We start from the raw sequence: 16969 nt of genomic DNA on the forward strand, positions 1-16969 counted from the left end.
AGGTCAGAACCATCCAGAGTAGTGATGCTGGACGGGTGGGCAGGTGCGGGCAGCGATCGGTTGAAGAGCATGCATTTAGTTTTACTTGCATTTAAGAGCAGTTGGAGGCTACGGGAGGAGAGTTGTATGGCATTGAAGCTCGTCTGGAGGTTGGTTAACACAGTGTCCAAAGAAGGGCCAGAGGTATACAGAATGGTGTCGTCTGCATAGAGGTGGATCAGGGAATTACCAGCAGCATCACCAGCATCTATGACAAGCAACTTGGATGCAGTGAGCGGTGTTGAGGTAAAATTGTGTGATAGAGAAACCAAATAAAACAACATTGATGTGTTGACTTGACAACAGCGTCAGAGTTTTGAATGACCCTTCCCAACCCTTTTGTTCCATGCTGGCTGAAGACCTAGCTAGCCAGTAACTAGCTAACACCAGACACAGATGAAGACCTAGCTAGCCAGTAACTAGCTAACACCAGACACAGATGACGACCTAGCTAGCCAGTAACTAGCTAACACCAGACGCAGATGAAGACCTAGCTAGCCAGTACCTAGCTAACACCAGACACAGATGAAGACCTAGCTAACACCAGACACAGATGAAGACCTAGCTAGCCAGTAACTAGCTAACACCAGACGCAGATGAAGACCTAGCTAGCCAGCAACTACCTAACACCAGACACAGATGAAGACCTAGCTAGCCAGTAACTAGCTAACACCAGACGCAGATGAAGACCTAGCTAGCCAGCAACTAGCTAACACCAGACACAGATGAAGACCTAGCTAGCCAGTAACATTCTAACACCAGACACAGATCAAAGGGGAAACATATAAGCATTTTTAGATGGCACCAGTAGAGTAGCTATATAAACCACGCCCATCTGCAAACACACGTTCTCCAATGTTGGTTACAAGGTGGTACTTATTTAAATCAGGTAAGAGAACATCGTTACCATTGGTGTATTAAAATGAGAGTTAAAGTGATGTCACCTTGTGCCCTTAATAATGAATCCAAGTGTTTGACATGGTGGAGGAAGACCAGTAACTTTATGATCAAACTTTATCAATGTAGAAGCAACAGTCATTTTACATACTTTCATCTGGTTTGATGATAAACATGATGTTGACTGTTCAAGAGCTTCTACAAAGGCTACTGAATTGACTTCAGGGCTAATTAGATTAAAAGGACATGTCTAGCCACTCAACCAATAAAAGTTGAAGACTTGCTACCACATATCAGTTAAACTGGTACAGCACTCTCACTAACGGGTGCAACAAATGTATCCTCTTATAAGACACGCCTGAAACTTTGTCAACGAATGAGAAATAACAATACCCACTAGTGTTGAAAAGGTTTTTGGTGCTCCAAAAATGTGGTATGGTATTGTATTCCGAATTACAGTAAATTACTGGCATCAATTGGCTAATAAAATCAATAAATGTGTTATTTACAAAATTCATTTACAAGTTAACATGTCTAATCAATTGCGTTAAAATTCTAAATAATAAACTACTCAAACAATAGGTGATCAATAGGTGATCCAATTTGAGCTAACCTCAAGAAAAATAAATAAATAACGTATTCAATCAAAAAACAATCATTAGTCCATCAGTTAGTTAATCAGTCAGTCAGTCATGGTTGATCTGGTGCAGTGGTTGACGGTGTGTTGTGCCTTTGTGTTGGGGAAGGGGAAGGGCAGTTGGGACCGGGTTGGAAATCGTTCTGGTACTAGAGCTGGAAAAATAGGGGATGGTGCTGGGTCTGGGAAAACCTGGGTTGATGTTGGGACCGGTTTGGAAATCGTGCTGGTACCAGGGCTGGTGTTGGGTCTGGTGCTGTGGAGAAACAGGAATTGGGAACCAGGAACTGGGGCTGGGTCGGGATCTGTAGAGGGGAGGATGGACAACCTGAGGAGCAAGCAGACTTACAAGCATAACCACGAGAAGTAGGGGGGCTGAGGGGGCTGCCCCCCGAAAAAAAATACAAAAGTAAATAGGAATAAAAAAAATGGTATTGTTTGAATAAAATAAAATAAAAAAATCACAAAAGGGCCTTTACTGGTATTAGCAGACTGAGAGACATCTGGAGCAGGCAAAAAAAGGTAGATGTATAATTAAGAACAGTATCTCGCAGGATTCAATAGATCAATAATTGAATGGTTGCCTTGTCCCTTTCTCTGCTATTGTCACTCTAATGTGATCCAGAAAGAACAAAACCCTGTCCTCAAACATTTACATCAAAAGGGAAATATATATCAAACAAGTATTTTATATTCCACAATGTCACGATTGTTGAAATGAGTAGACCAAGGTGCAGCGTGAATAGAGTTCCACATATTTTTAATAAACTGAAACTCACCAAAACAAAACCGCATAAACGAAACGCTACTGGTGTGCACTCAGGCAACTCAATGTAGACAAGATTCCATGAATACCAATGGGGAAATGGCTACCTAAATATGATCCCCAATCAGAGACAACGATAAACAGCTGCCTCTGATTGGGAACCATATCCACAATAGAAATACAAAAAACACCTAGATGACCCACCAAAGTCACTATCACGCCAACACAGAGAAAAAACAGCTTACTACGGTCAGGGCGTGACACACAAGTATTATCAGATTAACTGTTTTGTACAGATAATTATCAGATCCAAGTTACAAATGCTAGTAAACTCTTTAGTCAACAACAACAAAAAATCACAAAAGCAGGTCACTGGACCTTTACTAGTCCTGTATTAAAGGACTGATATAGATGTCTTCAGCATGGGCAATTTATTTAGAAAATGATTTAAGGTGTACTTTCCACCAGAGCCTGGGACACATCTCAAATTACACCCTATTCCCCATGTGTGGATCGGGTCAAATTAGTGCACTATCCTAGGGAATATGGTACGGCTCTGGTCAAAAGTAGTGCCCTGTATAGGGAATAGAGTGTGATTTGAGATGTGTCCCATGTTTCCTCAGAGTAATAAGAGAATCTGGAGAAGGTAAGACCTTTAGTAACCAGGGTTACCACTATTCTGCTGCCTGCTAGCTGCTAGACAAATAGCTGAAGGGGTAATGTGTGACTTCGCTCATTTAATCAGTGACAAGAAAAGAAGGGGAGAAAAACTCCCTTGATTGACTGTTGAGAATTGCAGCCACTTACAGCTGGAGTGAAACTGTCACAGAGGGATAAACCGTTCCCATTCCATTCCCCCTGGAATGAAGATCCCACTGCCACTATCATCCGGATATGGAACATTTTGACTGGAAATCAAGCTTTGTATTTTAAGTGGGGGATTTTTTTTTTTTTTTACAATATCACTTTAAATTGCATGTATTTCACCTGACAAAAATATAAAATCATATCAAATCAAAAACTATGAAGAATATAGAGTCAAAATACAAAAATTATTTTTCATGGATTTTTGCCTTGGTGGTGTACAAGGCTAAAACAAAAAAAAACGTCAGGGTGATATGAAGGGTGGATGGGGGTGATAGCTTTGAGCAAACATATCTTACCTTGTATGTTGGACCTTTGTAATTCTGATGAGACTTGACGTTGCTTGTACTTCTGGAGACCCTGATGACGTCAAAGCGCTTGGCTCGCATTTATATATATAACCTCAGCAAAAAAAAGAAACGTCCTCTCACTGTCAACTGCGTTTATTTTCAGCAAACTTAACATGTGTAAATATTTGTATGAACATAACAAGATTCAACAACTAGACATAAACTGAACAAGTTCCACAGACATGTGACTAACAGAAATTGAATAATGTGTCCCTGAACAAAGAGGGGGTCAAAATCAAAAGTAACAGTCAGTATCTGGTGTGGCCAACAGCTGCATTAAGTACTGCAGTGCATCTCCTCCTCATGGACTGCACCCGATTTGCCAGTTATTGCTGTGAGATGTTACCCCACTCTTCCACCAAGGCACCTGCAAGTTCCCGGACATTTCTGGGGGGAATGGCCCTAGCCCTCATCCTCCGGTCCAACAGGTCCCAAAAGTGCTCAATGAGATTGAGATCCGGGATCTTCGCTGGCCATGGCACAACTCTGACATTCCTGTCTTGCAGGAAATCACACACAGAACGAGCAGTATGGCTGGTGGCATTGTCATGCTGGAGGGTCATGTCAGGATGAGCCTGCAGGAAGGTTACCACATGAGGGAGGAGGATGTCTTCCCTGTAACGCACAGCATTGAGATTGCCTGCAATGACAACAAGCTCAGTCTGATGATGCTGTGACACACCACCCCAGACCATGACAGACCCTCCACCTACAAATTGATCCCGCTCCCGAGTACAGGCCTCGGTGTAATGCTCATTCCTTCGACGATAAACTCGAATCCGACCATCACCCCTGGTGAGACAAAACGGCGAATTGTCGGTGAAGAGCACCTTTTTGCCAGTCCTGTCTGGCCCAACGACGGTGGGTTTGTGCCCATAGGCAACGTTGTTGCCTGAGATGTCTGGTGAGGACCTGCCTTACAACAGTGTTGTTACACGTGGTCTGCCACTGCGAGGACGATCAGCTGTCCGTCCTGTCTCCCTGTAACGCTGTCTAGGCATCTCACAGTATGGACATTGCAATTTATTGCCCTGGCCACATCTGCAGTCCTCATGCCTCCTTGCAGCATGCCTAAGGCACGTTCACGCAGATGAGCAAGGACCCTGGGCATCTTTCTTTTGTTTTTCAGAGTCGGTAGAAAGGCCTCTTTGGTGTCATAAGTTTTCATAACTGTGACATTAATTGCCTGCCGTCTGTAAGCTGTTAGTGTCTTAACGACCGTTCCACAGGTGCATGTTCATTAATTGTTTATGGTTCATTGAACAAGCAAGGGAAACAGTGTTTAAACCCTTTACAATGAATATCTGTGAAGTTATTTGGATTTTTATGAATTTTCTTTGAAAGAGAGGGTCCTGAAAAAGGGACTTTTTATTTTTTTGAGGAGTTTACATTTTGACCTACTTGGTGACTGACTCAACTGTTGCTTCCTGGTTTATTTTGGTAGTTCTGGGCTGTTATTAGCCGTATGTCCATGGGTAAATCTTTCATACAGAGACAGATGGAGAGGTCAAGGTTAAGGTTACAGGTTTAGCAGGATGATCATGACACAGTAATTTCCCACATAACATAACTGTAGTATCCCCCTCTTATCTAGCAGGCTCTTATGAAGCAACTTAGCTTTTGTTGCCCAACAACATATTTAGCAAGATTAAATGAAGGACAAAAGAAAATATCATTTTCTGTCAATATATTTAGCAGGATTTAATAAAAAGAAGATGGAAAATATAGTTTCTTCGGTCAACTTTGTATTTAGCCAGATTTAATGCAAAATCTGCTGTTCTATTGCATAGTAACTATGATATCCTGGTTTTTAGTCCAGTCTTATCACTGATTACCAAAACAATGTGATTGACCTCTGTCTCTATGACCCCTCTATGGGTTCTACACAACCAGAATCTTCAAGTCTTATTTTAGAAAGCCCGTTCTCTGCACAGTAGCAAGTACTCAGAAATGTGTTTCTGCATTATTCAAAAGTTATTCTCCGACTTCTTCATTATTGCCAGAAATAATTGGAAATAGCAACGAGCTCCAGGCTAACTCTTGGCACAGCAACCAACACTCTGTATGCGCTCATTTAATTTCTTAGAATCATTTTTTCACTTTGAAGAAGAAGTGACAGTCAAACCAAACCCAGAAGTCAGACATTAGAAAAAAATATCAACAGTTTTGGTGTCTGAGCAGCAGAAGAAGAAGCGGTAGATTACTTTCTCATCCTGAAAGATTCATTTCACTTCGTAGAAGATGAGAGACTAAAGAGGGAATGTGTGTCAATCCATCTCGTACCTCCTTCACTGTCCTTCGACCTTTTACCAAGATGCATCTCTGTACACTGTAAAACATTTCCCGTAAAATGTTCAGTAACTTACTGGCAGCAATTGGTCAGTAAGTTACTGTAATTTATTTTACAGTACCCATGCAGCAACATATTCTGCTGTTCTGTTCTTTGGGAGTTTTCATTTTTACATTTTGGTCATTTAGCGGGCGCTCTTGTCCTTAGCAACAACCAAGTTTGATAAAAAAAAACAACATATCACAGTCATAGCAAGTAAAATGTTTCTACATTGCTCTTCAAAATAATTGTAATTTAAACAAGATATCTTATATTTCTATGACTATTTCTGGGTAGTGGCAATACAATACCGAGATATTCGGAGTAACTTAATGCCAGAGCAATAAAACACAGTTAAAGTGTCAATCTACTGTAGAAACTGTTATTTCATCAGTATTTTACTGTACTGACAAGAGATTAGAGCAAATAGGTTGGCTGTTTCTTTTTATGTACACAGAGATATAATCTATCATTGAATAGGAGGTGTTTTATATCACCTGCACTTCTAAAATCCTAAACAATGGCCTGGGTCTGTAAGGTCAATAGGGTCACGGGGGGAGATCAGGTGCAGTAAGGACCATGGGGGATGGATCTGGGTCCGTATGGGCTAGGGTGGAGGGATGAGGGGAGGTAGGGAGTGGTACGGGGAATGGTTTTGGAGCGGGAGACGGTTCCTTTGATGGGGTAGGGGACTTTAGGGGGCCTGAGCGCTGGCTGGGTTTGGGTTTTGCTTCTGGGGTTGTTTTGTTGTCTGGTCTCTTGCTGGTGTGTTGTTTTGTCTTCCTTTTCTGTTTTCCGTTTTTGGTTTATATTTTGTGTTCTGTAAAAATGTTCAATCAATTTAGTTAAAACTCAAAATAATAAAAAATTCTAACAATAAGTAATCAAACCAAATTAAGCTAAAACAAATGCATTCAATAAAAAAAGGTAACAGTAATCAGCAAGTCAGACAGCCAGTCAGTCCACAATTTGTTTGTTTTCATTTGACAGTGAGGCTGGCAGTTGCTGGATGGAGGTGGCAGTTGTGGTTGATAGATGCAGTGTTGGTGCTGGTGCGTGGGCTGGGACCGGGAAAACCTGGGTTGGTCCTGGTGTTGGGGCCGGGTTGGAAATCGTGCAGGTACCGGGAGTGAAAACCAGGGGTTGGTGCTGGGGTCGTGGGACAAACAGGGAATTGGGGCTGGTGCTGGGTCTGGGACTGTAGAGGGGAGGAAGGACAACCTGAGGAGCAAGTAGACACACAAGGGAGACCAAGAGGTCAGTGTTGGCACTCCCCTGTGGCCTGCTCGCTCAGAGTGAAGGTCTGATATTTTGTCCCTCCTCCACGCCTCGTCTGGCAGGTCTGGTGCTAGAAACCAGGAACTGGGTTGGTGCTGGGACTGGTACTGGATTTGAAGAGGGGAGGAAGAACGACCAAAGGAGCGAACAGACAACTGGAAGCCCAAGACTCAGCGGTCAGTGATGGTACTCCTCTGTGGCCTGCTCGCTCCGAGTTTTAGAAACTTCAGAGTGTTTTCTGTCCAATACTGCATATATTAGCATCTGGGACTGAGTAGGAGGCAGTTAACTCTGGGCACACTTTTCATCTAAACATGAAAATGCTCCCCCCCTATCCTAGAGAAGTTAACTGAACCAGCCATTATTATTGTTCCCCAGTCCAGACCCCAGTCTTCATCCAGGACCCTCCTAGACGCTGACTTGAGGGTGGTGGATGCATTCATTGTGGAGCTGTACTGTATCTACCTTAGATTCTGTGTCGGAAAGGGTGTATGCCCTGAGTCTGTTAAACAGGGCTGAATCTTTGCAATTTCGGAATTTGAACCAAAACTGTTCTAGTAACTGGGGGATCTTCAAACTGGCCTCATATGATTCCTGTGGCCCTGCGAGTTTCACCAGGCAGTTCAGGTCAGACTTCACAAAGCCTATACCTATCTGGAGTACTGCCCTGCTAAATTCCAGGCGGGTCATGGTTTCTGGTCTGGTGGTTGTTGTTGCTGTTGCTGCTCCTGCTGCTCCCCGGCGATCAGCTGCTCAGTCCTCGGTAGCCTCCTTTTTGGAGATTAGCGTCAGCCTCACCCGGGCATCTTGTTCAGGTGGGTGGGGGGGGGGGGGGGGGGGGAGTTTGGGTCTGGTCATTGGTCTGCTTTCGGTCCTGCAGGGGGTGAAAGGACAAATCTTAAGGGGGGCCAGACACACCTCAGGTCGGGCCAAATTCAAGCCACTGTTACTTAACCATCTTTCCCAGTCCCTTGGACCAGAGAGACAGCGCCATCCACGGTCAAGCCACTGTTAACATTGCCTACTGAGAGAGAGGGACATGCATAATGAGAAACTAGAGTGCCATTAAAGGTTTGAGACTTGCTGCCACTCTGATCTGTCCCGTATATACAGTCGTGGCCAAAAGTTTTGAGAATGACACAAATATAAATTTTCCCAAAGCCTGCTGCCTCAGTGTCTTTAGATATTTTTTTGGCAGATGTTACTATGGAATACTGAAGTATAATTACAAGCATTTCATAAGTTTCAAAAGCTTTTATTGACAATTACATGAAGTTGATGCAAAGAGTCAATATTCGCAGTGTTAACCCTTTTTTTCAAGACCTCTGCAATCCTCACTGGCATGCTGTCAATCCTGACTGATGGCAGCCCATTCTTGCATTATCAATGCTTGTAGTTTGTCAGAATTTGTGGGGTTTTGTATTTCCACCCGCCTCTTGAGAATTGACCACAAGGTCTCAATGTGATTAAGGTCTGGGGAGTTTCCTGTCCATGGACCCAAAATATTGATGTTTTGTTCCCCGAGCCACTTAGTTATCACTTTTGCCTTATTGCAAGGTGCTCCATCATGCTGGAAAAGGCATTATTCGTCACCAAACTGTTTCTGGATGGTTGGGAGAAGTTGCTCTAGGAGAATGTGTTGGTACCATTCTTTAGTCATGGCTGTGATCTTAGGCAAAATTGTGAGTGAGCCCACTCCCTTGGCTGAGAAGCAACCCCACAAATGAATGGTCTCAGGATGCTTTACTGTTGGCATGACACAGGACTGATGGTAGCGCTCACCTTGTCTTCTCTGGACAAGCTTTTTTCCGGTTGCCCCAAACAATCGGAAAGGGGATTCATCAGAGAAAATGACTTTACCCCAGTCCTCAGCAGTCCAATCCCTGTACCTTTTGCAGAATATCAGTCTCTCCCTGATGTTTTTCCTGGAGAGAAGTGGCTTCTTTTCTGCCCTTCTTGACACCAGGCCATCCTCCAAAAGTCTTCGCCTCACTGTGCGTGCAGATACACTCACACCTGCCTGCTGCCATTCCTGAGCAAGCTCTGTACTGGTGGTGCACCGATCCTGCAGCTGAATGAACTTTAGGAGACGGTCCTGGCTTTCTTGGGTGCTCTGAAGCCTTCTTCACAACAACTGAACCGCTCTCCTTGAAGTTCTTGATGATCCGATAAATGGTTGATTTAGGTGCAATCTTACTGGCAGCAATATCCTTGCCTGTGAAGCCCATATTGTGCAAAGCAATGATGACGGCACGTGTTTCCTTGCAGGAAACCATGGTTGACAGAGGAAGAACAATGATTCCAAGCTCCACCCTCCTTTTGAAGCTTCCAGTCTGTTATTCGAACTCGATCAGCATGACAGAGTGATCCCCAGCCTTGTCCTCGCCAACACTCACACCTGTGTTAACGAGAGAATCACTGACATGATGTCAGCTGGTCCTTTTGTGGCAGGGCTGAAATGCAGTGGAAATGTTTTTGGGGGATTCAGTTCATTTGCATGGCAAAGAGGGACTTTGCAATTAATTGCAATTCATCTGATCACTCTTCATAACATTCTGGAGTATATGCAAATTGCCATCATACAAACTGAGGCAGCAGACTTTGTGAAAATTAATATTTGTGCCATTCTCAAAACTTTTGGCCACGACTGTACACTGAACAAAAATATAAATGCAACGTCCAATAATTTCAAAGATTTACAGTTACATTTCTTGGCCATAAACTATAGATTTCACATGACTGGGAATACAGATATGCATCTGTTGGTCACATATACCTTTAAAAAAACAGGTAGGGGCGTGGATCAGAAAACCAGTCAGTATCTGGTATGACCACCATTTGCCTCATGTAGCGCATATAGTTGATCAGGCTGTTGATTCTGGCCAATGAAATGGCTGTGTGAAGTTGCTGGATATTGGCGGGAATTGGAGCATGCTGCCATACATGTTCACCCAGAGCATCCCAAACATGCTCAATGGGTGACATGTCTGGTGAGTATGCAGGCCATGGAAGAACTGAGACATTTTCAGCTTCCACGAATTGTGTACAGATCTTTGTGACATATGATGAATGGCACGGCAATGGACCTCAGGATCTCGTCACGTTATCGCTGTGCATTCAAATTGCCATCAATAAAATGCAATTGTATTTGTTCTCCGTAGCTTATGCCTGCCCATACCATAACCCCACCATGGTGCACTCTAATCACAACATTGGCTTCGTCGTTGGAGGCTCCGGACTGTGGACCGTCGTTGGAGGTTCCGGACTGTGATACGCACCTCAGGGCGAGTGCGGGGAAGAGGCACAGGCCGTACTGGACTGTGGAAGCGCACTGGAGGCCTGATGCGTGGGACCGGTACAGGTGGTACCGGGCTGATGACACGCACCTCAGGGCGAGTGCGGAGAGGAGGCACAGGACGTACTGGACTGTGGAGGCGCCCTGGAGATCTGGAGCGTAGAACTGGCACAATGCGTCCTGGCTGGATGCTCACTTGAGCCTGGCAAGGGCGAAGAGCTGGAATAGAGCGCACCGGGCTATGAATGCGAACTGGAGACACCGTGCGCATCACTGCGTAACACGGTGTCTGACCAGTCACAAGCTCCCGTGCACGCCCGCTCTGCAGCGCTCTCAATGCTAGCACCTCTCTCCAGAATCTTGCGTCGAGCTCCTCATCCTACTCCCTGACTGGCTCTGGTTCGCTCCTCGGCACCGCCGACTGCAAAATGTGCCCCCCTCAAAAAACGTATTGGTGTTTCTGTGGCATACCTCGTTGGTATTTCTCCTCGTAATATCGCCGTTCCGCTTTTGCTGCCTCTATTTCCTCCTTCGGAAGGCGATACTCCCCAGCCTGCGTCCAGGGTCCTGCTCCGTCCAAAATCTCCTCCCAGGTCCATTCCTCCTTAACACGCTGCTTGGTCCTTTTATGGTGGGTTCTTCTGTCACAGTCGTCGTATGAATCGGACGAAGGTGCAGCGTGGTATGCGTGCATTCTTCTTTATTTAAGAACGAACACTGAACAAACGAACAAAATAACAAAACGAACCGTGAAGCTAATATGAGTAGTGCAGACAGGCAACTCAACATAGAACAAGAACCCACGAACACCAAAGGGGAAATGGCTACCTAATTATGATCCACAATCAGAGACAACGATAAACAGCTGCCTCTGATTAGGAACCATATCAGGCCACCATAGACATACAAATCACCTAGACCTACAAAAACCTAGACATACAAAAACTAACGTACCCACCCTAGTCACACCCTGACCTAACCGAAATATAAAGAAAACAGAGATATCTCTGGTGTGCCTGAGCATGACATCAGCGTACATGTAATTGCTAAGAACCACTACCACATATTCTTAAATTGGCACAGCACGCTCACTAACGGGTGCAACAAATATAGCCTCCTATAAGACACACCTCAAATTATGTGAATGAGTGAGAAACAACAAACCATGTACCCACTAGTGCACAAAACGTTTTTTTTGGCGCTCCAAATGTGGTATGGTAATGTATTCGGAAATTACAGTAAAATACTGTCAGCTATTGGCTAGTAAGTTGCTGTAGACTTTCACTGCAAAGTTTGTAGAACTCCTAAAATACAGTCTATTACCGTATTCTGTGGCAGTGCAGCATTCTCAGTCAACAGGTGCAACAATATAGCCTCTTACAAAGGCACACCTTAAAATATGTTAATGAGCCAGAGACAACATTTTCCCAATAAGGCACCATAATCCATACTGTACAACATATTTACAGTCTTTTACTGTGCATTCTACAGTAATCAACTGTATTCATTTTATACAGTATCATTACTGATAAAATTACAAAAAGGCAAACTGTATTAAGTAGGCTATCAGTTTAATCTCAGGGGACTTTGTGTTCTTCCTAATACTATGTAACAGCCTCTTCTATTTTCATATGAGTACAGTATTGAGGAGACAGAGGTTGTTTCAGAATGAACTTAGATTGCACTTAGTTCTCCGATACGTGGTCAATTTGTCAGCCGGCAGTATGTAGGTCTAGAAATGAAGTGAATCTGATAGGTCTGGGCTAGGCTGGGGAGAGGACTGCAACCCCTTATTCACACATAAACTCTCCCTCAAAAAAGTCTGTGTGTACCCGAATCTTCCTGTTTGAGAACTCTTACATGGCGCCTCTGGGGCATTAGGCCCTCAGAATACCACTACATCACAGAAATGTAATTGTGAAGCGTCTCCCCCCCGCAGCCAGCCCGGCCGTTCCAAATTGAATTCTAAGTAAATAAATCAATCAATGGGAAGTAGGTTAGGAGCGAGACCGGAGTGGCTTTGCTTGCCTCCCATAATCCAACTAGGAGCACCTTCCAGTCTGCCTGCGTCCCGCCTCGCCTCGCCCTGCCTTTGCTCTCCCCCCCTGCATTTTAATGCACATTCAAATGTCAGCCCACAATAGACGAGGGAGAGGAGAGAGGAAGGAAAATGAAAAAGGAGGAGGGAGGAAGGATTAGGGGGGGAAGAGAGGCGCTTGAGGGGAGAGGAAGAGAGTGGAGAGGAAGAGCATGGAGGAGGTGCACAAAGGGCCACAGGTAGGATTCTGACTTAGTATGCAACAGAAGGTGTGTCTGCCCTGCAATCGTCTGAGGAGAGGAGGCTTCTCTGTTTAGGAAGAAAGACGGAGGGGAAGGGACACAGACAGACGACACGAGTGTTCGGATGTTTGGGAAACTTCCACTGATTGGAAGAGAACATTGCCACTGCAGACAGTCCTTAGAGGAGACAGGAAATAGACCCAGTCATGTTTGAGATTAAGTTATGAGGTTATTATAATTCATGTTTTTTGATTTATAAATGTTTTACTTTTTTAATAGCATGGATAATAAGGAGAAACATATCGTTAATGCCATTTATATTGTGTTGCGTTTCATTTAGGGTGCGTTTCAACAAGCATTTAGGGTGCGTTTCAACAAGCATTTAGGGTGCGTTTCAACAAGCATTTAGGGTGCGTTTCAACAAGCATTTAGGGTGAATTTCAACAAGCATTTAGGGTGCGTTTCAACAAGCATTTAGGGTGAATTTCAGTCATGTTATATCGCCTCAGTTGCATCAGTATCAGATTCAGTTGCGATCAGTCAAACGAAACCCCGCTGTGTTGTGAGAGAGAACCCCACTGTGGTGTGAGAGAGATAACCCCACTGTGGTGTGAGAGAGATAACCCCACTGTGGTGCGAGAGAGATAACCCCACTGTGGTGTGAGAGAGAACCCCACTGTGGTGTGAGAGAGAGAACCCCACTGTGTTGTGAGAGAGATAACCCCACTGTGGTGTGAGAGAGATAACCCCAATGTGGTGTGAGAGAGATAACCCCACTGTGGTGTGAGAGAGATAACCCCGCTGTGGTGTGAGAGAGATAACCCCACTGTGTTGTGAGAGAGACATTCCAGAGAGGAGTTGTTAGAGCCAGTAAACCATGCAGCCAAAAAATCCTATCTCACATAATCTTCACTTCATTTTAACAGACCTTCACCATTAACTCTTTGAAGAATTGTTTAGATCAGTAGCTTAATAGACACACACACACACAGTCTTGTATAACTGACATCGTGGGGACACACAATTACATCCCATTCAAAATCCTATTTCCCTAACCCTTAACCCTAACCCTAACCCTAACCCTAACCTTAACCTTAACCCTAGCTCCTAACCCTATCCCTAAAACTAACACTAGATCCTAACCATAACCCTAAACTGAATTCTAACACTAAAACTGATTCTAACCTTAATCCTAAACCCCCTGGAAATAGCATTTGTGGGGACAAAAAAACATTCCCCAGTTGATCAAATTTTTGTTTGTTTACTATTCTTTCGGGGACTTCTGGTCACCACAATTCGAGTTAAACACGTCCACACATACCAAACACACACACTGTACTGCAGACATCACATTACACATAACCAATCAAAGGTACATATCTGTGAAGTCCAACTCATCTCTAATCAGTGCATATCTGTGAAGTCCAACTCATCTCTAATCAGTACATCTCTGTGAAGTCCAACTCATCTCTAATCAGTACATCTCTGTGAAGTCCAACTCATCTCTAATCAGTACATCTCTGTGAAGTCCAACTCATCTCTAATCAGTACATCTCTGTGAAGTCCAACTCATCTCTAATCAGTACATCTCTGTGAAGTCCAACTCATCTCTAATCAGTACATCTCTGTGAAGTCCAACTCATCTCTAATCAGTACATCTCTGTGAAGTCCAACTCATCTCTAATCAGTACATCTCTGTGAAGTCCAACTCATCTCTAATCAGTACATCTCTGTGAAGTTCAACTAATCTCTAATCAGTACATCCATATGAAGTCCAACTCATCTCTAATCAGTACATCCATATGAAGTCCAACTCATCTCTAATCAGTACATCTCTGTGAAGTCCAACTCATCTCTAATCAGTACATCTCTGTGAAGTCCAACTCATCTCTAATCATCAGGCTGACACAAAAGACTTCACAGAGACCAACTGAAAGAGAGGGAGAACACCACCACCCTCCATCATCTGTCATTGAAGCAGCGAGGAGGACCTGTGGGCTTTGTGGAGAATGGTTCGTGCCACTTCAAACAGCTGGCGTTAAGAACGAGCGTCAGAAGAAGCATTGGAAATCCCAACACAAAGGGAACGGCCTGTCTAGCGTTTGCAATGAGCATATGCCGTGCCTCCACAGACCTCAGAGCTGACGGCTACCGGGGAGGCTGACACATACAGTCTCTTTCAACTTAAGTTGAAAGTTTTTCACGTCCAAAAAGAGGGAGCCCAGACTAAAAAGCGTAGGCCTAAATTGGAGTATGTGTTATGGCTGTGTCTAAAATCACGTCATATCCCCCTACAGAGTGTACAATTTTGATAGAGGAGACTAGGACATGGAGCCTACATTCTGTCAGTGACACACAGAAGACTTGTTTGTCTGCTATTACTTAAAGGCAAACAATACATCGACCTAAGCCTGGATCTGCTTCTTCTTCTTTTGTTGCGAGTCCATCTGGTCTTGGAGCAACGGTTAGCATGCTAATGACTGTACTTAATGTAGAAGCATGAACACAATCAACCACCAAACACTCCACCATAATCACCCGAAAATCACGAGGTCTGTGACGGCCCACAGAAGCTCAGAATATGAATCAGTGTGTGTGTGTGTGTGTGTGTGTGTGTGTGATATTCTGATTACGTCTCCACTCAGTGTGTTTTGTGTAAGTGAGGGCAATTTACACACCTTTATGCGGTCTAAATGAGGTCTAAATGAGTGAGTGAGAGCAACGCAATCAGTTCTGGACACTTAGTAAAGCAATTTACAATGCGACACACACTATGTCTTGCAAAATCACCACGTTAAATATTACAATGAGATTTGGTGTAACAGTATTTTGTTATTTTCTACCCTAAAGTTTTATTTGATTTCAGGAGGTGGTGGGGTGGAGTATTTCTCCTTGGAGTGCCCAGAGAGCTTCTATCTGTAGTTTCTACCTGGGTGTAGACTGTTTAAGTGTTTCAGATCAGATTAACAGTCTGCGTTTAGCAATCTGGGGTGGAAAACCTCTGACGTTCATCCATCTTCATGCCGCCGACACCTCTAAATCCCCTCAGGAATGTAGTGGGCTAGCTGACGTTGGATGAAACCCCTGTGGCTCTCCCCTCAGGGATGTAGTGGGCTAGCTGACGTTGGATGAAACCCCTGTGGCTCTCCCCTCAGGGATGTAGTGGGCTAGCTGACGTTGGATGAAACCCCTGTGGCTCTCCCCTCCGGGAAGTAGTGGGCTAGCTGACGTTGGATGAAAGCCCTGTGGCTCTGCCCTCCGGGAAGTAGTGGGCTAGCTGACGTTGGATGAAACCCCTGTGGCTCTCCCCTCCGGGAAGTAGTGGGCTAGCTGTCGTTGGATGAAACCCCTGTGGCTCTCCCCTCCGGGAAGTAGTGGGCTAGCTGACGTTGGATGAAACCCCTGTGGCTCTCCCCTCCGGGAAGTAGTGGGCTAGCTGTCGTTGGATGAAACCCCTGTGGCTCTCCCCTCCGGGAAGTAGTGGGCTAGCTGTCGTTGGATGAAACCCCTGTGGCTCTCCCCTCCGGGAAGTAGTGGGCTAGCTGACGTTGGATGAAACCCCTGTGGCTCTCCCCTCCGGGAAGTAGTGGGCTAGCTGTCGTTGGATGAAACCCCTGTGGCTCTCCCCTCCGGGAAGTAGTGGGCTAGCTGACGTTGGATGAAACCCCTGTGGCTCTCCCCTCCGGGAAGTAGTGGGCTAGCTGACGTTGGATGAAACCCCTGTGGCTCTCCACTCCGGGAAGTAGTGGGCTAGCTGACGTTGGATGAAACCCCTGTGGCTCTCCCCTCAGGGATGTAGTGGGCTAGCTGACGTTGGATGAAACCCCTGTGGCTCTCCCCTCAGGGATGTAGTGGGCTAGCTGACGTTGGATGAAACCCCTGTGGCTCTCCCCTCAGGGATGTAGTGGGCTAGCTGACGTTGGATGAAACCCCTGTGGCTCTCCACTCCGGGAAGTAGTGGGCTAGCTGACGTTGGATGAAACCCCTGTGGCTCTCCCCTCAGGGATGTAGTGGGCTAGCTGACGTTGGATGAAACCCCTGTGGCTCTCCCCTCAGGGATGTAGTGGGCTAGCTGACGTTGGATGAAACCCCTGTGGCTCTCCCCTCAGGGAGCTCAGTCCAAAATGAGGAATGTCCATGCGTTTATTTACTAGGGGTCTGCAGATGAATGAGGGTGGTTGGGCGGAGGGTGACGTTGCAATGACGTCTAGGGAATGTTTTTCGGCGTGAACTC

At 45.0% G+C, this 16969-nt stretch overlaps 1 long non-coding RNA gene across 1 annotated transcript; it reads right to left on the bottom strand.

Moving 5' to 3' along the window:
- Nucleotides 1-1021: 1021 nt before the first annotated feature.
- On the bottom strand, nucleotides 1022-2483 carry LOC139569690 (uncharacterized). Its single transcript, XR_011673923.1, has 2 exons — nucleotides 2353-2483; nucleotides 1022-1878 (listed from the first exon to the last, which is right to left on the bottom strand). It is a non-coding gene; the product is annotated as an uncharacterized lncRNA (long non-coding RNA).
- Nucleotides 2484-16969: the final 14486 nt, after the last annotated feature.

Source organism: Salvelinus alpinus, chromosome 3 (assembly GCF_045679555.1).
Source record: "Salvelinus alpinus chromosome 3, SLU_Salpinus.1, whole genome shotgun sequence".
Taxonomy (NCBI): domain Eukaryota; kingdom Metazoa; phylum Chordata; class Actinopteri; order Salmoniformes; family Salmonidae; genus Salvelinus; species Salvelinus alpinus.